Source organism: Herpailurus yagouaroundi, unplaced genomic scaffold (assembly GCF_014898765.1).
Source record: "Herpailurus yagouaroundi ecotype Mexico unplaced genomic scaffold, PumYag 28, whole genome shotgun sequence".
Lineage (NCBI taxonomy): Eukaryota > Metazoa > Chordata > Mammalia > Carnivora > Felidae > Herpailurus > Herpailurus yagouaroundi.
Genome location: NW_024412376.1, coordinates 97,909,184 through 97,935,768, shown reverse-complemented (window position 1 = coordinate 97,935,768; position 26,585 = coordinate 97,909,184). Strand labels below are relative to the sequence as shown.

Sequence of the window (26,585 nt, the reverse complement as noted above, 5' to 3'; positions counted from 1 at the left end):
AGCAGGTAAATGGAAATAGCAGAGAATGGCTGGCAGAACAGAAACACCACTGGACAGGTCTCTCTTTGTGAGTAATGAAGTACTATTCCTTCTAAATGTCAGGGTTCTCCAGACAGGGCAGATGCTTTTGGTGTGTTTTTTTTTTTTTTTTTTTTCATATTGGTTTCTCACGTTAGAAAGAAATATCTCTCTCTGTCTCTCTCTCTCTCTGTGTGGTTTCTCACGTTAGAAAGAAATCTCTCTCTCTGTGTGTATATAAATACCTATGCATTTCCAGATAGTGATTATAAGCAAAGTAAAGGAGGAAGATGTATTTCTTTTTTCTCTAATTTCTTTTTGTCCTTGGGTACAAATATTTCACTCCTCTGTTTACTCAAATATTAAAGTTAATTTCAAAATGGAGTGTCAACTCATTTTTGGCACTAGCTTTTCTAAAAGAGAATCTTTGTTTTTCATATTCTTTCTTTCTTACACAGGAACATTCATGTTAAGTGATACTGAATGCTGTGAAGTTCAGTGATTACTTAGAATTCCTCATTTAATTAATGTCATGTGGTATTTCTGTTTGGCATTTAATTTATTAGATCTTGTATATTTGTTCTGAAATATTTTGTCATTAATATATTTAGAAACTTGGTTCTGTTTTACTTTAATGTGATCAGTTGTGGTCTTGGAGACCCTGAACAGTCACAGGCTGAACTGAAAACCTGCATTTAGACACTGCATCTCACAGCCAAGTGAACATACAGTTCGAGCCTTATGTGCTCATCAATGTGCCTGGTAAGAGAGTGAATACATGCGATATTTTCAATCTGTATCACTTGTTAATAATATCTGCCACTTGGTTGTTTAAAAAATACATATTATCAACTATGATCCTTTACTTTGGATGACAGTACTATTTTACTACTGTATTTGGTGTTCCTATAGATTTTATTTTAGAAAGAGAGTGACCTTATCTATCCAAGTTTTTAAACCGTTACATTAGGGCTCTGTGGCTCTTTTCTCTCTTATTCATCAATGTTTCTTGTTCACAGTAATGCAAATGGGTTGAGAGAGAGAGAGAGGAAGGGAGGTGGGAGGGCAGCAGGGAAGGGGGAAAGACACAGTAGTGTGTGCTTTTTGAAATAAAGGAAAAATACTTGAACACAAAATGAACATGTACAAAGAAGAAAAAGACAAATGAAAAGTAAATATGATTTGAACTGTAATAGGAGATGGAACTAAAGTTCTATATTTTTCATGATAATAAAAACTTTTATGAAAAAAATTTTAAAGACATGCTATGTATTTCAAGTAATAATTTTTAAAGTATTAAGCTACTTGAATTCCTAGTCATGTAATAAACTAATAACAGAATTTCAAAAGCCATCATTTTAGGAAAATAGAATCTTAGATTTTCAAGTGATTATGATTCTGTTTCTTGACACAGAATCCAAAAGAGTTGACTGCTGTATACCTAGCCTCCCACTCCCTACCATCCCCAGGCTGGTCGCTAGTGTTAGGAGTAAGAGTAGAGACCCAGCAGGAATAAACACAAAGAAAATGGGGGCTTAGGAGGTGGACAAAACTATTTTCTATCATAGGTGGAAAACTTCTTGGAGAACTGTCAAATCTTAACCTGAGGCCAGTCTCTGGGAATCTATGACCACCTTAGAAAATAGGAAAATGTCTAGACTGTCATTTCAAAACATATTAGTCACCAAAAACTTTGCATTTATTATTAAGATCTCACAAAAATAATGATTTCGCTCTGCCACATTGACATTGTTTACTCCCTATTGGCTTCTGACCTTATCCTTCCTTCTCATTGCTCAACCTGTGCTCCGGCTTTCCTGAATTCCCAGCAGTCTGACATGCCCAGAATGATCTCAGGTTGACTCTGACTATCCTGTGTGACTCTGGTTATTTTACCCATCCCTGACTTCCCCACCATCTAACTTTTGAGCCCAGGACTCCTGAACTTTGAACCTTGTATTGTTCCAAATGGCCTCTCTCCCTAGGATGAAAGGACACTTAATTCCCTGGGAGAAAATGAGTGTTATGCCCAGAATTCGTGATCCCCAAAGACCACTAGGGAGCCGAGTCCGATGCAAAAGCAAAGAGCCTTTATTCGAGCTAGCTCGAGCTCAATCCCCTACCTGCACCAACGCAGCGGTGAGATACCAGGGAAAGAGAGCAAGTTTCAAAAGGACAAAGGTTTTATTGGGGCCTGGGGGCAGTTGGTGAGGTAATGGCTATGTCCTCAGCTGATTGGCTGGGGAAGGGTCCTGGGGAAGGGTCCGAGTCCTGTTAGGCAGGTGAGGCAGTGTTACTCAAGGGGAGGAGGTGTGGTCAAGGTGAAGGACACAGAATAAGATGGAGTCGGCTGGCGTAGGCCTGCCCTTTCAATGAGTATTTAGTTTTGGTCCTTCCCTCCTGGTCTTCCCTATTAAGGGTCACCAGCTAAATCCTACCTGCATTTCTGTGCTGCCATTTTTTGGTCACATTATTCACTATATTAGCTTTTTAGGTCCCATATATTTCATGGAATGTCATAAGAACTGTATACCTCTTTCTTTCATTCCTAGTCTCTAATACACTTATGCATGATTCAATCAGCCAAAAAATGGTTAAAGAGCCAATTATGTACTCATAATTGTGGTAGGCATTTGGGCAGACATTACAGGACAAATATGTCAGTGTTGTTGGCTTTAAGGAGCTTATTTTATTCAGTATCATTGAGATAAAAGTTAAATTTGTGGGAACGGACTGGCCCTTTTGATCAAAACACACACAGCTCTGCTCTACCACATGAGTAGAGAAAAGCCCCCAGGAGGAGAAGCCCTGACAGAGGGGATTACAGTTCAATCAGACTCTGACAATTTCTTAGCTGGAGTTGTTTCCTTGCATATTGCCTCTGCTACTTTATCCTGTGTCATGCCCCCACCTCCCCCAGGCCAATTGTACCACAAAAAGCCCTTCTTATATTCACTTGAGCATAGTAGATACAGTTTTTCATATTCAAAACATATCATTAAATAGTAGGTAAAACAAAATGTTAATAAACAGCAACAATCCTCATATTGTACTGCATGTTTTGCTGGTGATGGTGGTGTATATGATAAAAGGAGAGACCATGGAGTTTTGCAGAACAAGTACACGTCAAGAGGGTTGTAAGTCATGAATAACACATCATAGTTCAAGGTCAAGTCTTTCCTTTGCTCTATGGGATCCAGTAGAAAAATAGTCTCCCAATTCTAAGAATATTAGCAAAAGGAAAAAAGACATAACCCACACTAAAATCTTTCACACTCTAGAGCAACATTTACCATAAAGCTTTCTTTGGGTTGGAAGACCTATGCATATTTACTAGTCTCTCCTTCTCACTCCCTACCTGCCTGTTGGCCATGGAGACCATCTTGTTTTCCAGCATTCTGGAACCCATCAATGTGAATAACATTCTCCACTGAAAGACAGACAACAATGGATAAGATCAAGCCTTTTCTTATTTTAGCCTTCTAAGCATGTCTTAGATGCAAAGGGAAATTCATTTCAAATTTCTCTTCATGTTTTGCCTACTTTACAACTGATTTAAAGGCACTGAACATTAAATAATACTTTACCACATTCTGGATTAGGTTTTCAGTCTTGCTTTTCCAAATAACTTTAAATAAAAGATTTTTGGCCAAATCTAGAGTTAACCACACAAATATTCAGGATAAAGTGTTAATGTCTGCTTACTGAAGTTTACGTATGCAGACAATGATGGTGGACTACTGTGACAGGTAGTCTAGCCTTCATTGGCAGACCTTTTTTGGCTATTTGCAAATCAGTGTCTGCTAAACCATATTCTCCAGTAGGTTGCATGATCTTTGACGCTATTCTGATCAAGAACTATCTCTGCCATGATGTTCTTCTACTCTCAAGGACTCAATCTCCAGACAATTGCTTCTAGGCTCACACTGAGAATTTTGGAATGAAGGTGAGGGGGCCAGCTGTCCCTTTCTGAGAGCATTTTTCCCATGGTAGAGACTGGGGGCATCTGTTTTTCTGCCTGCTCGTTCTTCATTCCTACAATGTCCAATGCCCCTTGGCTGTTGACCCTTTCTTGGTCCTTTGACTATATCTATCTAGCTGCCCAGTCAACTTGTAAAGATATTGTTTGCATGGATTTTGAGCTTTTTGACACCTTCTGGTTTTGGATGTTTGCCCACTTGAATTGGACTCACCTACTGCCTACTTTTCTTGTTCACATAGAGACTACTTCTTGGTCTTGAAGTCCTTAATCTGCTGCCTCTCATGAATATAAAGAACAAGCTGATTTTTAGATGATTAAATGTCAAAATTTCCTGCAATTATGTCCTTTCCTATAATATCCTTGTAAAATCCAGCCTCTCCCTTGTGGTTGCAACTATGTTGCTTAGTTATCTCTATAGTAATTTTTCAGATTCATCATGTGAATTTCAGTCTTTATATACCTGTTTCAGAAATCTTAAAATGAGATGTGCTTGATTTGGGTATGAGAAGACTGATTACCATTTAAGAATGCATTACTGATCAGATCATTATTGGAATGAGGAATAGCGCTTACAGGGTTTCTTTTGAAAATAGAAATGAAGCATAGTATGCTTGGTGTCCATGGCAGCCAAACCTTTATTTGTGAAAATGTTGTGATGTTAATGTCGTTTTTAAATTAGGTTTTGGGAAGTTGGAAAAGAACATGGAATAGAAGAAAAATAACGGCATTAGACAGACTTAGGTTTTCAGGTCAGTACTGTTTGCTTACTCTCTAGGGTAAGACATGTCACTTAACATTTCTGAATATTGATTTCTTCCAGACTCCATACAGTAGGTTAAAGAATCAAGTGAGACGATATGTACAAAGAGATATACAAAGAGTCTAGCATAAACTCTTAGACCAAAATAGGTCTTTAACAAATATTACCAACCCATACCCTGTTATATCAAACCAAACCCTCTATTTTTACATGACCACTACTCTACACACAAATTTGATCATGCCAATTTCTTTCTTGGACCTTTCAGTACCTTAGTATGAAGTAAGAACTCTTAGAATGGAGGTAAAACAGCATGGCCACAGTATATTATTTTATTCATTAAAGTACCTGAAACATAATAGTGTGCATGTTCTGGAGGCCATTCCTTTGTACAGATGGTCATTCTTTCTGCTGGACTATCAAAGGGAGAAAAGAGCATAGCTCTTCTGAGTGTACAATATACATTGTTTGTTAGGGTAGAAATTAACCTTCTATGTCCTCAGTTCCGATGCAACTCCTGGGTGGAAGTAGTGGACGTGATCACTTGGGTGCATGTGTGGAGAGTTCAGGAGAATGATTTTGCCAAGTCTGTGTATCTCTGTGTCTCATTCCTTTGTGGCGGCCCCCCCCCCTCACTGAATCTCTTTCAGCTGCTCTCTTTCTTCACATTGGGAAACTCTTTCTAGACTAAAATTAAGAAGCTGTCTTTAAATCACAATGCATTCTCCCCAGGTCTATTGCCCATTTACAAGAGTCTTAACATTAGCCTGAGTCATATGCTTTGAACCTATTTTTTGGTTGTGCTGTTTTCTTTTTTTTTTTTTTTTTCAACGTTTATTTATTTTTGGGACAGAGAGAGACAGAGCATGAACAGGGGAGGGGCAGAGAGAGAGGGAGACACAGAATCGGAAACAGGCTCCAGGCTCTGAGCCATCAGCCCAGAGCCCGACGCGGGGCTCGAACTCCCGGACCGCGAGATCGTGACCTGGCTGAAGTCGGACGCTTAACCGACTGCGCCACCCAGGCGCCCCGGTTGTGCTGTTTTCATTGCTTTCCTTATGCCATCCTCCCTTGCCTGAGGCAAATGAATTCATAGATTGAAGGCACAGGGGGAAAAGAATACTAGAAATAAAAATACATTGGTTAATATTTCAAAGATGGTATCTCATCGTATAAGTGTAATCCACATAGAAATGTTCTAGGAACTATGTACCATGTGAACATACTTATGTGAGAAAATGTATTCTCAATTTCAGTCAACGTTATTAGGAACATATTACCTGCTGTTGTAAGTGTGTGGGACCAGGGTAGATTGCTTCCTGTCACCCCATCCACAAGGCTACTAAGGAGCTGAATCGAGGGCTCTTCCAGCACTGTGCTGGCAGATGAGGATCCAGAGAAAGCTGAGGCAATGTAAACCTTCAGGCCACTTCTTCAATTCAGGCCTTGTTTTCCTGCTCTCTCATGAGCTTTTCCTTTCCTTTGTAATCACTAGTGGCCTTTTATGTCAGCAAGGATTTCTCTTCTCCCCTGGGGACTGTGGTAGAAGGGTCTCTGTAATTTTGGTCCTCATCCTCTGTCTCTGAAGTTTGTTAATAGATTTTTGTTGTTGCTGCTGTTTTTAGCAAAATGGGCACTCAGTCAAGGAAAAATCACTTTTTCAGGTCTGGTTCTGATTCTTTCATTATTTGCACTCAGGAAAGAACCTGTGCTCTAGTCCTACCTCAGTGGGGCCCACCTCTGAAGTTAGACAGTTGCACTGGGAATTATATCCTGTCCTGTTGCTCACACCAGAATTTAGGCACATAACAGGCTGAGTGAAGACTCAGCTTCATTTAGGAGAGAAGATAAAGTCAGTTTTTATGAGAAAAGGTGGGACCCCTCTGGGAGAGATGCAAGAAGAGGAGATTGAACAAGGTCTGTGAGAGACAGGACTGCCAACCTGTTTTCTCTTTATTCTCAGCTCTGTAAGCCTACCCTGGGTTATTTTTGAACTGGTGTGTAAAGCAGAGATGAGTGGTGGGAAAAAGATAAAAAAGGAAAGTAGAGGAATTCCAAGGATATGGCAAATTCAGCCATTTGGCAAGGCAGCTATTGAAATTAAAAAGTTGTGTATAAGTTAGTTGTATATGTTAGGAACTACTTAATTGGAAGGTTGGACACCATCATGTTTTCTTGGGTCAGATACCACTGATACCTGACTCAATTTACCAGCTTTCCAAAGAACGTCTTCCTGATTTTTGTCTTTGAATTCTTCATCTTTTCTAGCATTTGCCACAAATATTGAATGTATCGGCCACCTTGGTTCTATAATGCTGTATTTTGGAGACTCATGAAGGTCAAGGTCTCAGAGAGCATTTGGGGAATGAATGAAATGGTTGTTTTCTATAGGTTAATGTAGCAGAGACTTGATGGAAGATGTCTAAGGCTGAATGGTAGGAATAATAAGAACCCCCATTTGTTAAATGCGTTCCCTGTGTCAGGCACTGTGGTTTTCACTTCACATGCAATAATTCACTTTGTGTTCAAAACAGTTCTGTGGAATACTATCATAACACTATTAACTCCCAGCTGGACAGAACACACCTATAAGATAAGTGCAGAGGCAGGAGCTGACATCTAACAAAGAATGATGTACAGAATGGCCATTAACAAGGGCCAAAAACAGCAGAATCCGTTATTATATATATAATGGTAGGAGGTCAGCCAGCAAGTGAGAAATAGACTGTTGAAGCAACCGGTACCCAAGACTAACAAAAATAAGGATCTCCAGGCAAAATCCACGGTTCTTATAGAATAGGTGGTTCAGCTTATTGTTGGAAGTTTCTAAGAAGTCATTTAGCACCGGTGACAGTCTCCCACTATATTATTCCAGCTTCTTTGCCCCACCTTTTATAATTCCATTGGTGAAACATCTATTTAGATTCTGGTATGTGTGGTTTTCTAGATCTCATGAAATCATAATATTAACAGTAATCCAGGTTGCATTGCACATTGAACTATGAGCTTTGAATCTTTCATTTTTAAACAACCCTCGTTATCTCTAAAGGATCTCAAATAATTGGCAGTTTCATGAGTATATTGTAAAATGTTTGAACCTCTGTATTTCTAATACACAAACATCAATATAAACATTGTTCATGCCAGAGACTTTGGGTTCTGTGGTATGAAACTGGTGGTCAGGTAGGAGGGCAGTTGAAATCGTCTTGGAACATAAATATATTGAGGGTTGCTAATGAAAGGCTAATTGATGGTAATAGGAATTAGTCAATTTTAATATTGTAATTTATTCAGTGTCACTACAGCAATTAAGAAAAAGAAAGAAAAAATAATAAAAATAATAAAAATTTTAAAAAATAAAGAGAAAGAAAGAAAAAGGTTTAAATCTCTAAATTCTATTTTGAAAAATCCACCGTTAAGATAAGGTTGTAGCATAGCTTGTTTATTAACATTGTTAAAAATAATGATCAAGTTAATTAAAATTGAATTATAATGGTACCATCTAAATAGACTCATGACAGCCATTTTAATGGGTTCCTTTGAAGGTAGCAATAATAATTAAGCCATTTTGAAACCAGCTCAGTGTTTTTATTTGGAATTCTTTGTGTACATTTCTCTCATGTCCCATTGGTAAAACTGTAATAGCAGGATATATAGACTGTGGACTCTAGAAATAGCTGTGGCCCTGACTGCTCTGTGGTGAACTGTGCATGCTATTTGAGAAGAGTAGTTACGGTCAATGTATGTCATTCCTCTCAACTCGACTCTTCCACCTTCAAAGAGCACTGGTAACACTAAAGGCGAGGGAAGAATCTAAGGCAATGATCCCCAATCTATTTCTAACTCTTTGAGACTCTTTTCATGCCAAAATATTTAAAAGTCTCCTCACACATATGTAGTTGTTTAGTATCCTGTTGGTTAATCAAATGTATAATGAAGCTTTATGGTTTCAGCAGTAATTTGCATTTTCAAGTCACAACTTCTGCACACCTAAGGGAACTATCAGTGAATTCTTGTTTGAGTCTATGATTTGTTAGTTCTCAGACAGAGCTGCTGTATTTTGTTCTTCCTTTTTCCTCTTCCAGAATTGGGCTGGTGGTATTAGCAATCTGGAAAAAAGATAGGTCCCCGTGTTTTGTCAACTTCTTGTAAGTCAGTCTGAGCAGGAAGTTGGGAAAAAAGAGAGGGAATTACCATGGTGTAGATATCAACACATCTGACACCTACTTGCTCCTTGCATGAGGATGTTTTTCTTAGAATTTACTATAAATTTCTACTTTATGTATTTGTTTCTGTAATTGGAACAAAATAAAATTAAAGGAAGAATTAAGCTGAATATTTATTTTTTGCCCCTGATTCTGTGAATATTGAGACTTTATGTAATGAATAACTAAAAGCTTATTATTATATGGTAAATAAATTTTGACTTGACTGGGCTTAGGAGTGATCAATGACATTAGTAAACATTGCTCAATGTAGATAATTTATTAATCTTCTTATTGCAGCCTTTTAAGTAAATAATTTATTTTTTATTATGAAGCTTCATGGTTGCTCAAAAACCACACAAAATTCTGATAAATACCCATAGGTTGACTTATTAAGGCTACTAATGAGCCTTAATAAAGAGTCATGGTGTTGTAGGTTGTCATAAAGCTGTGTGTTCATGGACTGTGTGTTCATCTGAGCACATTGTGTTTCACCCTGAATAGGACTATTTTTGTAGGTGATCCCTGCATCTATTAAATAAAATAATGCAATCATAAGTTCGCTAAACTTAACTTGATAAAATGTAAATGCAAATTTTTTACTATTAATGGGTTTGTATACATTATGATTTTTTTTAAAGAAGCATAAGCAGTAATTACAAACTCAAATTGGGTATAACATGGGTCATTAACAACATTCACATAAAGAGTTGAATTTTTGGCCTATTCGATGTTATATTTAGAAATCACTTTTCTTGAAAAATAATCTCAGAATATGATAATCTATTAAAAGAAATTGTATGTAGACAACACTAAATTTAGATAAGCATTTTAGCTCTAAAGTTGATTTTTTCATTAATAAAATTAAAGAACATTATGGCTATAATCTTCTTTTCATTGAAATATTAACATAAGTCCTTCATTGCAAAAATTCTAAATTAAAATTATCTCTGTGCAAAATGCAACTAGATTCTAATTGTAATTTGATTTTAATTTTTTAAAAATACAATGGGGCATATCATGAAGAATTAATACGTCATTTTTTATGCAGCAAGTAGCTTAGTCTTAAATAGTTGTCTTATAATATTAATTTTATAAAAGTCTAATGAAATGGGCATTTGTACAATGATCCTCCAAAAAGAGAAGAATGATAGGGGGAAAAAGTTACTTTTGAATCACTTTTAAGCCTACAGATTATATTTTTCTAAATTTTGTCGGGTTTTGTCATAAATAAGTATGGAAAACTTTAGCCTAAATGTATGTGGTTTAGAACTTCATAAGCAATCAAAGCTAAAGATTAAAATTAAAAGAATTTGTTGTTGTTTTAGGCTTTCCCGGTGTAGTTTTCAATCCAGAAAATATTTCAATATTTATAAACTGATTTTCAGAAGATTTGATACTATCACTAAATTTGTCATGTATTTAGAGTGAGTGTTTTTTCTATTATTATAGAAACCAGAGATTTCTAATATAGTTCAAAACCAGAGATTCTGTGCAATGCATGCTAAGAAAAACTCATGTGGTAAGTACCTGGGCAGTTTTCACATTAAACAGGTTTATTATCTTCTGGCTAAAAAACAATGCATTAAAAATTTTAAAAATAAGTGAAAAAAAAAGGTAAAATATGTCAAAATGTCTTTACAGACTGGTGAAAGTCAAGGCTAGCTTCTGTTTAAAGTAGTGAAATAACATTACTATATGAAGAGTTAAGTCTTTTGTTTGTGTGTGAAGATGATGGCCTTAACTTTCAGAGGCTAGATACGAGCTGAGAATAAGCTACTGTATTGTAGGATTACTTCTGCACTACCTTAGAAGAAAAAAGACAGATTTACTCTAATTCACGCATTCTCAGTGGTTAAATATAAGTTTCATGAAGGCACAGATCACATCTGAATTGACTTTGCATTTTGCACAGGCGTTGCATTTGGGAGGTGTTGAACATCTCTGGCCTGTGTAAAGGATCCATCCATGTACAAATTTGCTCATTTCTCCCAATATTGTTTTTCCTTAAAAATTACCAACATTGGGCTTAACTACACTGTACTTCTAATTCCTTGTATAGTGCCATAGTATCCACAGCAGTTTACAGGGTAAAATTTACATTAATAATGAATGTTTAGGTACTGACTAACATCTAGGCTTTAGTCTTTAGGATCTGAGTCTCCACCCAGTAGGATCAATGGAAGTCCCCATCCCCATTGAGCCTCTTGCCTACCTCTCACAGGGTATAGGCATCTTATGTCTTCTCCTTGGGGGTTATTGATATTTTCCTGCCACATATTTCTCTGCTAGTGTCTGCTCTCTTACCTGGTGGCTTTAGTCTGCCAGATGGACATGGAAGGCACATCTGAGTTTGATCTTGCTGTAGCTGCAGCTGACTTCTACAGATGTTGCATACCTCCTGCTCCCAGTTGAGATAGGAGATTCTTTCTCTAAGCAGATCTTAAAACTATTTTATTGGGCTCCCTAAAGGGTGCTCACATTCTCTGTCTTGTTTGTTTGTTTTGGAAATCCCCTTTCTTGAGGAATTTGGGATCATTTTCCCAAGTTGGGTTCAAAAGACCTTTGATGGGACTTAAGTGATGTCCCCTCAAAAAGCATTCTTCTTTCTTAAAAATGCATCAGTGTCTTGGGCTGAAGTTTTGGGACTTCAATTTACATCTCCTGGGACAATTTCCACTAGAATTTAGCAGTTTCTTTTACTGGTGTCTCCATTCAGGAATAAAGTATGCTGGGCAGAATCTTCCACTGAAGACGTCCAGGACAGACTGAGAAAGCCCAGCATTCAGAAACCCCACCTTTGTTCTCCTCAGTCTCAACCCCAGCTTAGACCACCATACTCCCAGACTAACCTGTCTGCTCTTGCAAAGTAAGGCTTCACAAGCTTGCTTGCTACTGTTTTAAACTTTGAAAAAGCAAAGACATTTGAGACAAGAAAATAGACGGAGAGGATAACTTCGTAGTCTTATTTTTTTGTGTCTGCTTAATAGTCCACATCTTCTTAAAATGTTTTTAATTTTAATTCCAGTATAGTTAACATACAGTGTTACATTAGTTTCAGGTGTATAATATAGTGATTCAATAATTCTATACATTACTCAGACATGATATGTGTACTCTTTAATCTCCTTCTCCTATTTCACCCATCCTCCCACCCACCTTCCCTCTAGTAACCATCAGTTTGTTCTCTATACTTAAGAATCTCTTGCTTTGTCTCTTTTTCTTTCTTCAGTTCTTTTCTGAAATTCCACATATGAGTGAAATCATATGATATTTGTCTTATTCTGATGTATCTATTTCACTTAGTATTATGCTCTCTAGCTGCATTCATGTTGTTGCAAGTGGCAAGATTTCATTCTTTTTTATGGCTGAATAATATTCCATTGTATGTATGTGTGTATATAAATATATATATATATACATGCACACACCATTGTGTATATACACCATTGTGTATATATATATATATATATGTATGTATATATGTATATGTATATATGTGTATATATGTGTATATATATACATATGTATATGTATATGTATATATACATATATGTATATATATGTATGTGTATATATGTATATATATGTATGTGTGTGTATATATATATATATGTATATATATATACACACACACACAATACACACACACACACACACACACACACCATATTTTATCCATTTATCTATCAATGGATGCTTGGCTGCTTCCATATTTTTGCAATTGTAAATAATACTGCAATAAACATAGGGGTGCATATATTCTTTCATTATAGTGTTTTTGTTAATAGCCCACATCTTGAACTGCCATTTGGTCATTGTCTTCCTGAAATATTCTCCTAGTTTATTTTATATATACATGACACTTCCATTAGCCATATGTAAATATTAACAATTTAACTTCTGTCTGCCTGTGTATAAGGCATAGGGAACTATTTTTAAAGTTAAACATAATTTAGGTAGCCATAAGTAAACAATTCTTGGGAACAGAATGATTTTATTTCAATGGTAGTATTTAATGTTCTACAAAACGCAAACTTAATGAGAAGATTCTGACATTAGCTTGCAATCTATAATAAGGTATGTGTATTGAGAGTAAGTCCATTTTGCTATTACTCAGGTACTCAAATGGAATTAAATTTTAAAATATTTTAAGTTTCATCCCAGTTTTATGTTAAGAGTTGAGTCTACAAGTGGAAATTTGCATGTCTGGAAGAATGCTTTACTTTATGGACGTACATGTGTGATAGGAGTACACATGGTATGAGTGTGTTTGTATGTGTGTGTGCACATGCATGTACATGGATGCCTGTACTCATGGGTGAGTAGAGAAAGGAGATGATGTGGTGAGCAGAGATGTGAATGATGGGAAAATACAGGCTATTTTAGAGAAATTGAGTCAGCAACACAAGGAAACTCTAGAATAGTAAGTGAGAGATTTAGAAATGGCCACTAAAAGTATAATGAGATTTTTCTGGGAGCTGACTGGGCATGGGGCATCTGCATATCTTGGAAGGGAGAGTTTAGTTCTTTAATAGAATCCAGTAGACTCCTGAGTCTAGGTCTAAACAGTATTGAAGAAAACCATTTTAATTGGAAAATGAGGTTTGAATTTATGGCCCAGGCAAAAAGAACTTTACTTTGGTAAGTAATATGATTCAAACTATTATATAAGATAGGTGCATACAAAGCAGTGAAGAATCAGTTAGACATATTAAAAATGTTAACAATATTTATCTCTGACTGGTGATATCATAGCAATTTTTAATTTCTTCTTTCTATGCTTCTTTGTGGCTACTAGTTTCATGAGTTAATATATATTAATTTTGTAATTAGGCAAGAAACCAGCAAATATTATTTTGAAAATAAATTTAATCAATTTAATCAATTTAATACGTGTTTTTTTTTTTTTTTCTGTTGTTGTTTTGGGTATGATCTAATCTGGCAGTCTAAGGGATGATGGAGTGTGACACAGGCTACCACCAAAATATGCCAATTAAATAGTGATGGTTGGTACTATGCTCCACTCAGGATCTAAAGAGGCATATAGCATGCTTCACTTTTAATGGACTTGACTTACAGAAGGCCTATGATGGAATTATAAAGGCAGGAAGGACTCTAATGCCACAGTAGCCCTTCTCTTTCGTAATCTCCTTCATTATTTTGCTCATGGGGATTTAGTTGGATTCCTTTGGTCCCACCATTTTTAATAGTAATGATACATCCCCTTCCCCTAAATTGTGTGATCCATAGTTTTGGGGGACAGTAGGCATGAAACTCCCTCAGTCTCTTCCAACCTTACTTAGCTAAGACAAAACTGGACTTTATCAAAAAGGAACTTCTACAAGGAAATGAAAACACAAAATCAGACATTTTGAAATAGATGCGTTTTAAAGCACAGCCTTCTATCTTAATACTGAAATCAGATCTTGGCATATTTCAGTACCCACACAAATTCTGCATTGTTGGTGAGAGCCTGAAGGAAATGTTAGGATTTTGGCAGTTGTTGACTATTCAGTTTTGTTACTATGTTTTTTGCCCTCTTAGGAATGTATTTTTCCCCAAAAGAAAACATAATTAAAGAGTCCCAGTATCTGATATTAATGGCCAAGTGGGTAACATGACAATACATTACTCTATGCTAAGGTCTTCAAAGAATCTGGCGAGGAATCTGGTGAAAAACTGAAAATTTTAAAGTAGTAAAGTGTACTAAAACATGTTTTTAATCTATATGTGTTTTATTTTATAACTGGAAATTTGTACCTCTTGATTCACTTCACCTATTTCACCTACCCCCACCCCCATCCTTATATGTTTAAAAAAATTTTTTTTTAACATTTATTTATTTTTGAGACAGAGAGAGACAGAGCATGAATGGGGGAGGGTCAGAGAGAGAGGGAGACACAGAATCTAAAACAGGCTCCAGGCTTTGAGCTGTCAGCACAGAGCCTGATGTGGGGCTTGAACTCATGGACCACGAGATCATGACCTGAGCTGAAGTCGGACGCTTAACCGACTGAGCCACCCAGGTGCCCCCCATGCTTATATGTTTAATAGTACCTTTTGACTCAGGTATTTGAAACATTAGACAACGTGATTGGGCAAACTCTTGTTGAGGTTCCTCTAAGTCAAATCCAATCAAAGTGGCCTGACAGAAACAGTATCCAGGGGACTCTGTCTATGGATGCTCCTTTGTCCTTGACTCTGGCAATACTGATACTCCAACTTGTCCAAGTGTAGTGAGACCATTATCTTCGTTCTCTCCTCCTTTTCCTCTTTCTCCTCTTCCTATTGCACTTTTAGGTCCCTGAAATCCCCTTGGTCCTGGAGGTATTTCACTTCTCCCTTGTAAATCTGAGGTCCCTCAAACCCTGCCTGCCTTTTATACTGACTTTCATATACCCTTCTTCTGAAGAATCCTTCTTCTGACTTAGAATCTTTAGGAAAGTTATCCTTCGCCCTTGAAACATTTGTGGGTTTTGTGGAGTTTATCACAAGCATGCTTTTAACTCGGAATTGAGTTGACTGCTAAAATTCAGCTTTAAGTGATGCCCTGAGCAAGTTCTCCCTTGATGCTCTGGGAATTGAATGACAGACACCATCTTCCCTGGAGTCTGGATCAGTCACATCAGCAGGCTCTTTTGGTTAGAGTCTTTTACATCTCTAAAAGTTTATTTCTCCTTTAAAGTCCTACAGTTTGTAGAAGTGATGTCTACTGGTCCCAATTAACCACAAATAAGAGAGAAATAACAGTCTGAGTCCACAGGACAAGGAAGCGTTTTCTAATCTGGGTTATACTCTCTAGTAACAAAGACCTTTGCTAAATCCCTAAGGCTTTCTAGAAAAGGAATACAGTGCCCTTGTCTTTCTGTAGAGAAGTGAGAGGGAAAGAGTGGGGCTTTGGTAGATATAACTCCCCTGTGCTTAATCCTCAGGTGAAAATCTTCCTATCCTTCAGTTGTATTGTCTAGCTTAAAATAATCACATACATCACACATGTCAATGAAGTGATGGTAAATGGAAAGCATGGAGACCGAAGTCAGAAGATGAGAAGGGCAATGTTTGAGTATAAGGCTGTGTCCCGAGGCATGTCTTAACCTTTTGGATTAGGGACTAACCCAGTAACTACCCTGAGCTCAATTTTGTATTGTCTTGAGTCTAAATTGCTCGGGGTAATAATTGTTAGGTCCTGAAATAGGTTACTGACATGATAGTTTCCTTGTCTTCTTTAAATGTCACGATCTTGAATCATACTTATTGACACTTGTCTTCCTGAGGCTTTTGAGTCCATCAAGTGTGTGCAGATTTCATTTCGGTTAATTTAATTGTTTTTCAGCTTTCATCTAAAACTGCCCATCGGCATTTACCTTCCAGGATGTAGCTGGAACTCATAAAGCCATATGGGTTGATAAAGGTCATTTATTCCTACCAATTAGAAAATAAGCTACCTTGCTTCTGGTTAGGAATTCCAAGCACATTTTAAAAAAGGAAATGCCAAAAGAGAACCCCTCCTCCCCCTGCAGAACTTAATTTGACTCATTAAAGGGCTGAGAATTCTCTAGCCAGAAAATCAATTTTTTAGCGGGGCATCAGGTTGGGATGGGGCAGATCACCAGGAAGAAAAACTCCAAGGAAGAGATAAAAGAGAGAGAAAAACAAACAAACAAACAAACAAACCTAAGAGTATACATAGGCTTATATTTTTGGTGTTTCTAAATTTGCACATATGTTCTTCTATATCACTGCAGATTTCTGATGAGAACACTTTTATGTCTTAAAGAAATCTGATGATGATTTGTAAGCAATCTAAAGCAGAGATCTTTATAAAGCTTTTTGAAATAATAATACTGGCATTCCAGGTAACCTATATTGTAAGATCTAAATTTGAAATAGGCATTTTTTTGGTGGTGGTGGGAAGAGAAGGGGTTCCATCAGCCAAAATTTTACTACCCTGTCCCTTCTCTCATACTGTGCAATTGTTAGAGGTCTTAAACCATGGCAAGGAGGTGATTATGCTTTCCATTTCTCCAAGGATCTGAGAACATCCATCTAAATAAGCATTTCTAGGAATGCAGGTTTAAAGACTCAGGTAATTCTGATTGGAGAAATAAGATTTTACAGAGAGAGCTGAGGGAAGCAGGTGAAACCTACTATGTGTGGGGTTTGGCCAAAGAAATGCAGGGCTCCTGGAAGGCAGGAGGCAAGTATTTTTCATTCTTCTCCGCACCCAGAGTCCCAGATCTGGTGACCGATACATATCTATGATACGTAAGAAATGAAACGAGTAATGCCAGCTACGGGGGGACAGAGGCAGGGTGGGCTCTCTCTGGTGGGGGCTGGGGGGGGGGCGGGAACCGGGCGTCGGGCTGTGTTAACTCAGCCTACGAGATAACCTAGCGGTGAGACGCAAGGGCCAGAGCACCGTTCTTCCCTGACTCCCCAGTAGTGCGGCTCGAATCTTCTAAAGCTGCCAGTTGCCAAATGAAATCTGAAACCCTGGGCTGCGTCTGAGGGTTGGCCCTGCTCAGTTGTTCCAGCCTCTTGTACTGTATATTTACACATTCACACACAATCACTCTTTCTAACTTCTGGGACTCTTTGCGCAACTGCTAGGATTTCTCAAGTGCATGTGGCAACTCAGCCCAGCTCCGGGGGAAACCGGCGGGACTCCGGAGGGTCTCGAAGGCCCGGGGAGCTGTCAGGACTGCTTCGGGGACAGGAGAGGATCGAGACGTGGGCAGTGGTGGGGGGAAACACCCACAACTTTCCACCCCAGCTGCAGCTCTTTCGGCCGCTGCGTATTTCCTCTGAAACCACAGCTGCTGAGCAACCAAGTGCATGGGGCACAGCACGTCCCCTTGTTGTGGGAAGTAAAGTAGCTTTCCCTCCTCTCTTTTTTCTTTTCCCTTTTCTTCGGCTCGTCCTGGGAGCCTTTCCTTCCAGAGCAGCCGCAGTCCCGTGTCCGTCGAGTGCTCCGAGCGGGGTAGGTGACGCTGCGCGGGGGTGTGCGCCGGGGCCACCGCGGGAGGCTGAGATAGCCGAGGCGGCGCTCGGGGGCTGCCGGCACAGCTGCCTGCGACAGGGAGGGGGCTGCTGGGGGCGAGGAGGGATCGCCGGAATCCCATGCTGGTGCTGTGTGTGTGTGTGTGTGTGTGTGTGTGTGTGTGTGTGTGTGTACGCGCGCGCGCTCAGGGCAGTCGCGCTTGTGTGTGTGTTGAGAAACAATGTTCTTATTTTTAAAAGGAAGAAAAGGCGTAAATGGTAGTATGTATTTCTGTCGTAAAAATAGATGGAATTAATAAAAACTGTGCAGTTCAGCTCCCTTGCTATCCATCCTTCCTTCTCCCACCGCGCCTCCCGTTTGTTTCCCCTAGTGTCTTATGAGAGATTCCTAGATAACAGGCATACAGAGGTAGGTTTCAATAATGAACACTTTTATTGCAAACATAAAATGATAGGGAATCTTTGGTGAATTTTAAGCCACCCAAAAGAATCTAGATTTTTTAAAAAACTTTCTGAAGATGTATCCATCCTCTCTGAAATATAAATATATAATTTATTCTCATTAAAAAATACTTCAGACTGTATTTCTTTTTAAGTTGACCAATTAGAAGGGGAGATAATATTACTCTTGGAATAATATTTCTTAGCGATACTAGGTTTCAATACTAACTAGTAATAGGGAATCCAGACTCCCTTGTAGTTAAAATATGAATTAAATGTTTCTTTAATTCATTCGAATTAAAAGATAATCTCCAAACTATTTCTCTTTCTATCATAGCTTTTGTTATTCTTTTTTTTTTTTAACCTTAGCAAGACATCATCATTTGATCTCTTTCTAAAAAAAGGAAATAAATCATGCTGGGTATTTTAAATAAAAAAGTTGTAAGGCGTTTGCATATCCATAAGTAAAACAATATGTGTTGCTGTGTCTACTAAGGAAGACAAATTAATTGAAATCCAGGGATATTTACAGTACAGTTAAGAGCTTTACTCAATTACTGAGAAGATGGACAGACAGATTAAATACAAACAATCTGTCCCCTGATTTTAATTAGAACTGAAAACCAACCCTTAAGGGCAAGAATGGATGTTGGTATTAAGTTGGGCATCATAAAACGCAGGGAATTAATATATTAGAAAAAGCCAGAAAACAAGTATAAAGCCACATCAGACTTGTTAAGATCTCGGTCTCCCTTTTAAATTTCTTAATACTTCCTCTTCTCTGGGGACATTTCAACTTCTAAGAGAGCCTAACAATACAATTCCCCTTTTTGTCTTTCTTGAGTGCCTGACCTTCAGGTAGCAAGTCAAGAAATCTGTTCTTTAGATCCATTACTGACTTGTCAGAGAAGTCACCTTAGACATCTTGGAAGACCGAGATATTGACAAAACTTTAAAGTAAATAACATTCTCCTTCCACTCAGATATGTTCTTGGTGGAAGACCTTTCAGTGATTGGAATAAGGGATAAACTATGAGTTGTTCAGATCTGGAATTTAGTTTGAGGTATGTGTAAGGAATATACAATAGTCTGATAAAAGGAAGGAGATTCTGTAATTTTTTTCTACATCTGAAAGGCTGTTGAAACTCAGTCTGTCCTTGGCTTTCAACTGTATTATTTTGTTTTATTACTTAATTATAGGTATTTGGAATTGAGAGGTGGATGGTCTCTCAGTAGTGTTCTTTTGGGCTGTATATACTGGTGAATTTGAACCGTTTTGAAAATAAAACTTGATAATAAGTGAGGAAGAACTAAGTTCTCAAGAAAAAAAAAATCACTGCAGAACAAATAGCACTGTACCCTTCCAGACAAGAATGGTACATTTAAGTGTAAAAGTGAAAAAGTGTTCTGAGCTTAAATCCCCAGTGAAATCTTTTCAGGTTTTGCTTGGTATAGTAATGGCCAAAGCTCTGGGAGTTTTTACTGGTCATGGCTTCATTTACTGTGTGATCTTGGACTCTCTAGGATGGAGTTTAGGGGTTAAGGGAAAGGGCAGGAAGGGTAAAGAATGTGCAACAGGTGGTAATAAGTGGTTTGAGTCTGATTACTTTGCTGTCTTGGCCAAAGCCTATTTAGTGTTTACCAACAGTGCCCTTAGTAGTTTTGTTGTGACCTACTGGCCCATTTAAGTGCATTTTCTTTCTGGCTCTGTTAGTGTCCGGGTTGGTTTCATAGGGCTAAAAGCAGGCAGAGCTGCTGCAAAATCCAGACCATGGATTTTGTTTCTGTTTTTAGTGTTTGCAGTGCTGTAGGACCATCTTACCTACCTGTAGTTATTTTCCTGTGGCATTTTCAGGCAGGTGGTAAAGGGTTCTTTTCCTATGAGTTGAGCTTACATAATGCTGATCGCTTCTTTCTGCCATGTGTCAAGTTTTGGTAATGGTGAGTGTTTTGGAAAAACAAGAGGGAGAAGGTGGCTAGAGCCTCACCTTGGAGTCCAGTGGAAGGGACAGCCCCTCAATTAGTCACACATGGGCATGGAGGAGGTTAATGATAACAAGAACCTGGGGCATCCTTTCTACAATGGTCATATTTTACTGAGAAAAAAAGCATAAGAGATTTAAAATCCAAAGATACTTGTTTATTCTTTAATCCATGGCTGAAGGATTAAGATTTCTCCCAGATGGAAAAAGGTATTTAAAAATAAAATTGTAAATAGTCAACTTAGTCATGAAGTTAATGCTCTTCATGTGAAGAGTTGGAGCCTCAGATTGCGTCTGGAAATGGTGACCCATCTGTCTTCATTACTCAGACTCAAACTTTATAAGATTATGATGGTTTCAGCGGCTAAGTAAAAGCACATTTGGACGTGGGGAAATTGTTCTGGTGAGATTCAAGGAATGTTCAGTTTTCAGAGGTTATTGTGTACATATGTGCTTTAAAGCAGCATCTACACTGAACTGTGGCAATGCTACAATTAACCTTTATAAAGGGCAAATCTAATTGTGTCAATCCCTTATTCTAAAACCTTTGATGGATCCCAGGATCCCAACAACCTACAGCATTAACTTTAAACTCTTCAATATAGTGACTAAAAGCTTTTCAAAACCCTTCCTTTTTAGCTTCTCCTTCCTGCACAATGGCTCCTCATTGTTCACACTTTTGATTTTTTTTGCTAATGGATCTCCTTTCTTCAGGAATTCCCTTTGCCTGGAAAGTCCCACTTGATTCTTGGTGGTCCATTTCAACTGGAACTTCCTTTGGGAGAATTTACACAATTCTATGTAGAAATAATTCATCATTTCATCTTGTCTGCTTCCATGGTGTTTTGAACATGCTTTCAATAGTTTTTAAAATAATTTTTATTTTTGAAACATTACTACCAACCAACTACAGTGTGTTCGTTTATAGGTATGTTGGTGGTGGGGGACCCACTTGTATCCTAGTGTCCAGCCCAATGACTGAAACATATAGTAGACACGTTAATGTTTCCTTAATAAATGGGCAAGCAAAGTTATGAATGAAGAAAGTACTAGTGGACTCCAATTTATGCAGATAATTTTTTCCCCAAAGGTCCCATTTGAAAAATATCTATTTGGACTCAGAGTTTACTTTCCAAAAGTAACAAGGCAACAAACATAATTCACTTTCTAGACCTGCCCACACATGCCTATTTAATTCTATAATAGATGAAATTTGTGCTTTTGAAATTATAAAGCAAAAGCAAAACAAAATGAAAAACTACTTGGAATCATCTTTTTCTTTTGAAAATCACAAAGTACTCTTGAGTTTAAAGGTAATAGAAACACTTATAATAGATACACATTTTTCACTGTTGTTTTTTATATTGTACTATGAAATCTGTAATTGATCAAATCCCAGTGGGAGGTCCTGGATTTGGCTGTGAGGAGTAATAATAGAGTTAAATTTGGAAATCCTGTTGCCTGTAGATGGGCAATAATTTTAATTAATCAAACAAAATAGAAATACTAATTTTGGCTATTTAACAATTATCTTGAGTGCTAGTGCCTGAAGGAAGTTGGATTTAATTAAAGGAGAATGTGGAGGTGGCTGGAGAGGAGGAAATTCAGAGGGGCATCTTTTTTCATGTTACTGATTTTTTTTTTAATTTCTTTTCATCTCATTTGAACACTTTGGCAAATCTAGTGTTTCCTTTTGAAAAAAATTCCTATTCTACAGTTATTTCTGCTGCCTGACATGTAGAAGGAGGTTGTTCTCCATTTCAGCCGAACTACAAATTGGCTTATTTCATTTTCAGAGCAGTGATACCTCTGTCACTTGCATACTTCTTCTGTTTAGCACAGGGATCATTTTTCAATCAAGAATGCATAATACTTGTGCTTTAGGCACCAGCCAGGGACCTTAAGGTCAAGTTGTTCCTTATATAGTATATCTGAGAAGACTGAAAGAGCAAACATTGGTATTTCAGAGTAATAGTCTACTTTATTTCTACTCTAAATCTTCCACGTTCTCTATTTTTATCAGAGCGTATGACCAGAAGTTTACCTGTCCCACTCACATTACAACACCTTTTGGTTAGGTTGTCTTCATCACACAGTCCTTTAATGTAGCGCTCTATTTCTTTTTACTGAGAGTCAGCATAAAAGAGGCTGCATGGAAAATATTTTGGCACTTTTTGTTATGTATTCCCATAGTCTTTAGATAAGGATCTCCATAAATTAGTTTTTGCTTTTACTGCTTTAAAAAGTGTTGCTCTTCTGATTAGCTAGTGTTGTTTCTTTTGTTAGAAGAAAAGAGAATAAGAAATCACCATGTTTCTCATGTTGGCTTGTCACCCAAGAAGCTCACCTAATGTAACAAGAAAATCAGAACAAACTTTGATGCTCAGTTGTACCCTGGTCAATCTTCTTATGACACAGTTTGCATCCTTCTGGCCCTATTTTTATGCACCTATCATACCCATACCCTTTAACTAAGTTAACTCAAATCCATTATGGGAATAGATTGAATTGCCTTCCGTGTGTGTGTGTGTGTGTGTGTGTGTGTGTGTGCACGCGCGCGTGTGCGTATTACTCTTTTTAGACTTGTAGTTAAATATTTATAAATCTCTATTTTGTAACTTCAGTGCAGTAATTGGGAGCCAATAATTTTTCCAGATCCTTATGTGTGTGTGTGTGTGTGTGTGTGTGTGTGTGTGTGTGTGTGTCTGTGTGGTTCCTAAAAACATTCTAGATACTGTTTTTATACTCCTGATGAATAAAATAGACTTGCCCCAAATGTTACATTTCTTGAAAAACTTAGGAGTCATATGAATAATTTTGAAAATAGATATTTAAGACCAAACATGTGAGTTCTTTTCAATACACGTATCACAAATGTATGGAAGAGCGCCCTTAGGGATATTTTTGAGAAACAGAAGTGAAAACTTTCTTTTTGTTACAAATGAAATCTATCATTAAATCGAGGCTTATACCCTATACCTAGGGTGGTCTTCTGCCTATCATATTGAGTTTTCAGAAACAAAGTAATTTTTCAAATTTCTTAAGGTGTAAAAATAGCTCTAATTTTGTCCTGAATTTTTTTCTCTCTTTGAGTCTCACAGACTCACATAATGATAATCACTCTAATGAATTAAGTACCTACCAAGTACCAAACATTCCATGAGATGTTTTTACATATATGACTTGTAATTCTAGAAGTAGTTAGAAGTAATTAGTAATTCCAGCAGTAATATCTGTTCTATCTAATTCAGATATTAGTAGTCCCATTGCATGAGAAAGTTTACACTTGGAGAGATAAACAAGCTCACCTAAAGTAACACAGAAGCAGTAGAGTCAAGAACCAAAACTATGTCTACCTAAATCCAGATAGACTGCTCTATTTACAATGGTACCTTCCTCTTGGTCCTTTTCTCTTCAATTATTAATTTTAAAATCATAAAAGTCTGTGTGTTTTATGAGTTTGGAATATAGTAAGGACCCTGGTCTCAACCTGATATCCATGAGCTGGCCTTGGAAGTCTCTTATGGCTCTTTCAGGTGACAATATTCTTGTGCTGATGAGTGGAGGGGGGTGGGGAGGGGCTGGGATGAGTTACCACTATCTTGGTTCTCCTGTGAGAAAAGAATCCAGCAACCTCAGACTCGTAACTCAATCTGCAGTGATCAGCCTAATCAGAGATTATTTTCTGGTAAGAAGTAAATAGAAAAGGTATGATCCATGGGACTTAAGTGATCTATCCCCATTATTTAATTCTCATATATGGGACATATGCCCCAGGGAACTCTGTGAGCAAATACCTGGAGTGGAAGAATGAGAATGTGCAAGTGGTCCTTAGTCTGAGGATTGGAAACCCAATTTAGGAAAGCTGAAATATAGCAGGAACGGATAATGTTGTTGGAGGTAGCTACTGAGAAGGGGAGAAAAGTTGAGTTGGTGGTGGTAGTACTCACTGGTCACAAGTAAGTGAAATGAGCAATAGGGGGAGTCATTTGCAAGCCAATCTTTCCCAAGGAAGGACATTTACTACAGGAATGGTTGGAATTCATCTCAGTCTTGTTTGTAAAGATGCCTACAAAAGGGAATTATCCATCCTTCTTGAGGAGTCATCTTTGATTGTTTCATTGTGTTTTCCAAACAATGGCTTAAAAATTTCTCATATGAAGGAATTTGTAGCAAGAAAAGATGAGTCAGAGAAGTCAAAAGAGCATGATGTTATCTTGTTGCACTTAATTTCATAAATCTAGAATTTAGCTATGTGAATGCCACCTTCATAGTTTCATTTTGGTTCTAGAATCCCATTTATAGTTTAATTGTTATACAAAATAGTCAATGCAATGTTCATGATTTTATATAAAGGCATTATGGGGTACACAAAAAGCCTCAGCCTTCTCACAGTTATGATTTGCTGATTAAATACTTCATTTTTTTGGTAACAACTTACAATTTCATCATGGAATAACTTTTCTGTATCTTTGGAGTTACATTCAAGTTGGCAGGTTCCATGGTGGAGCGTTGGTTTTTGGTGCTTAGAGTTAGGTGGAAGCCACACGGAATTGTCTGGGACAGGAGTTCTGAGAGCTTCTGCACAACAGATGGAGCTGGCAGAGAAGATGGATGGGAGAAGGGCAGGAGCAAGGTCATAGGATAACTTGGTATTCTCAAAAGCTGAGGAATTAGGAGGAAAGGCAACTCCAGAGACAGCACTGGGAACTAGAAGCCAGGAGAAGGGAGGCCGTGTATGGTGTGGCAACAGAGAATTCCGTCTCTGTCTAATAAAATATAACAATTACCGAAGCCTTACTATGTGCTTAGTTATGCCAAGCACTTGTGATGGGTCATCATCTTCTTTAATCCTCACAGCTCCCACATGAGGAGGCCCTATTATTATCCCTCTTTTATAGATGCAAAAACTGAAACTTGGAGAGGCTTAGTAACATCACAATCACTACAACTAAGTAGTAGATCTGGGATTTAGATCTAAAATATCTCATTCCAAGGGAGCAATCTTTACCAGTATGCTCTGGAATTAGGCTTGTGTTCCATCATGGCTCTGATATGCACAAATCTTGTGACCTTGGGCAAGTTACATTAATACCCTTGAACCACAAATTTCCTCTCTGTGAATATGGGCATTTAATAATACCTACTTCATAACGTTATTATGGGTTTTTAATTTATGAAGTGAGCAGTGATTGTAAAGAGACTGGAAGGGTACCTGGCACCTGGTAAGTATCAATGCATGTCAACAGTTACTATTATTAAATTAAATGATGAACATGAGAGTCCTGAGCAGGATTTTTCAAGCTGTGTTCATAAAATCAAGTTAATGGTTCATGACCAATGTTTCTTTTTAAATGAAAACGAATAGAAGAGAATGGAATAGAATGGGGAAAAGTCAGGATTCATTGTATATAGTAAAAGTAAGAACTGATTCATATGTCTTAATTCTGTTTTGTGTCTATGTGCATTTTGCATTCTGGGTAAAAAGGAAAAAAATATATTTCTGATTATTAACTGTCAAAAAAAAGTGTTTTAAAAAAATCTTTTCAAGTAGCATTTTTCAAAGTGTGGTCCAGGAACCAGTAGCATCAGTTTCACTTGGGAATTTGTTAGAAATGCAAATTACTGGGCCCCACCCTTGCCCATTCATTTGGTTTTAACAAGCCCTCCAAGTGATTAAGGGCAATTATGTACTCAAACATGGCATTTGGAATTCATGAAAAAAATTAGATAAGGCTATATATATATACACACACACATATATATACATACATATATATACACACACACATATATACACATATATACACATATATATACATACACATATGTGTGTATGTATATATATATATACATACTATATATACACACACATATATATACACACACATATATATACATATATATACACATATATATACATATATATGCACATATATACACATATATATACATACACATACACATATATACATATATATGTGTACATATATAAATTATTTAAGAGTATTTAAGAGTGCATGTTGTGTTATATTGACTAAAGATTTAAATTCTTCACAGAATGCCATCTTGTGAGATTTTTGTTTTCTGTAGCTGTTTCCCCAGTTTTTTCTACACTGCCTGCTCACAGTGCAGGTGCTCAAGTCCCATAGACATCAATTAGTTTAGATGTAGAAGGACATTGAATATTTAGA

General features: G+C 37.4%; 1 protein-coding gene across 2 annotated transcripts in view; it reads left to right on the top strand.

The window, feature by feature from the left end:
• Positions 1-26,585, top strand: part of ARHGAP24 (Rho GTPase activating protein 24) — a 662,096-nt gene that overhangs the window by 126,469 nt on the left and 509,042 nt on the right. The window contains exon 1 of one of the 2 annotated variants that reach the window (XM_040479180.1): positions 17,542-17,948. The exons of the other annotated variant lie outside the window; for it this stretch is intronic. The gene's annotated coding sequence lies outside the window, so the exon portion shown is untranslated. Of the gene's footprint in view, positions 1-17,541; positions 17,949-26,585 lie in introns of those variants that run through there. 2 annotated transcript variants of the gene reach the window in all.